The following is a 1,806-nucleotide window of genomic DNA, read 5'->3' as shown; positions in this document are numbered from 1 at the left end:
CACCGGAGTCGACTTGCTAAGTGAGAAGAGTTGTTCAAATCGTAAAAAAAATGTCACAAAGACAGTTTTGTTTTCATTCTGCTTCACGGTTTAGCATCGCTGATCTAATAACGAATAATTAAACATCAGACTTCAACTTGATTTTACAGCTTAACAACTTAAGTTCGCGTGAATCGGTTGTTACAGGCGTCTCTGGAGTTATTCCAGGTTATAAAATCCTCTCTCTGTAGTTTGGGGATTTCCTAGTCTGCGGTAAATAATTTGGCGCTGTCCTCAGAAGCAGACAGAAACCATAATTACAGGCCCAAAGCAGACACTCTTGTTTCTTCAATTACGTCTATGTTACAAGCTAATGCAAACCAATGCCGTCCGTGCTGTGAGGGAGGCACAGCATGTCTTTGAATGTGAATGCACACTTTGTTCTGGCGTTCTGAATGTAAAGAGCACTGAACAGCCTCTCGGGCACTTCACAAACCACTTCACCATGGTGACAAATAGTTTGGGTGCATGAGAAAATCTATTGTTGGAAGTGAGAGGGTGGCAGGACTGAAGCTGAAGGTTGTTTCATTCTGACGGATCACTCCCTGAAATAATCTGCAGGAAGACGTGTAGGAGTGAGGGCCTCCATTGTGTGATGGCATCAAAAGATACATCAGCTTACATTTCCAGTGTGTGTGGTCCAGATATTACTCATGTAGGCATAGTCTGTCTTGTCTTCCTTATGGGGACAAAAAGCAAGTCCTCATAATGTAAATCATTAGATATTAAGGTTAAGAGTAGGATTAGGGTTAGGTAAGTAGAAACTCTGGCTAAAGTTAAAGGAAGTTAGTTAACTTAATTGAAATCAACTTAATGGAGACATGACTGTGTGTGTATATCTCAACCATAGTCTCCTGTGAGTCAAGAATATATATATAGCCTTTGTATGTATCTATATATCTATGTATGTATATATATATATGTATGTATATATGATATATATATATATATATATATATATCAAAATGTTTGAAATTTCCCCAAATTTTTGCTTGACAAACAATCATCAAAACTTAAGTTGATTATTTTTGTCGATCAGCTCAGTGATTAATCGCTTAATAACTTTAAACAAAACAACAATCTTATCAGTTAATTGACTGTTTGGGATCATAGAATTACTAAAACTATTAAAAATCTCATTCTAAAACAGAAATATATTTTTTAATGTACTTTCCTAGTGGAAGAGATGAGTTCTTTTAAACATTGGCTCAAGACACGAGGCTAAAAACTACATCACGGCACTGATCCATTCTGTTCTTCAGTTGTTGTGTTGTGTTAACAGAACAAGTCACAGCAGGCCTACTGATTAACTGCTTCAGCTCAACACTGCCATCTGCTGATTACAAGGATCACACAAAGTATTTATTGTCAAACTGGTTACACAAGTATACACTCATGTGAAAGATATTTGCTGGGAAGATCCATTCAATAAATACACTGAGTAATGGTTGAGTAAGAAAATGTTACACAATCACAGTGTGTGTGTGTGTGTGTGTGTGGAATGAGAGTTATTAGTTGTTATGGCTCCAAACTCAAATTCATTAATTACCTCCACCAAGGAGAGTTATGTTTACACCTGTTTGTTTGTTTCTTTGTTTGTTTCTTTGTTTGTTTGTAAGCAAGATTACACAAAACACATTTCCTTGAAACCTGCTGGAAAGATGTGGTGTTAGTCAGAGAGGAACCCATTCAATTCTGTTGTAGATCTGAATCAGGGGTCAGATCCAGGAATCTTTTTGTCACTTTCGTAAACATTGTGAGATGAGG

The sequence above is a fragment of the Hippoglossus stenolepis genome, chromosome 1 (genome assembly GCF_022539355.2).
Source record: "Hippoglossus stenolepis isolate QCI-W04-F060 chromosome 1, HSTE1.2, whole genome shotgun sequence".
NCBI classification, from domain to species: domain Eukaryota; kingdom Metazoa; phylum Chordata; class Actinopteri; order Pleuronectiformes; family Pleuronectidae; genus Hippoglossus; species Hippoglossus stenolepis.
Note: the sequence above shows the minus strand (reverse complement) of the source record.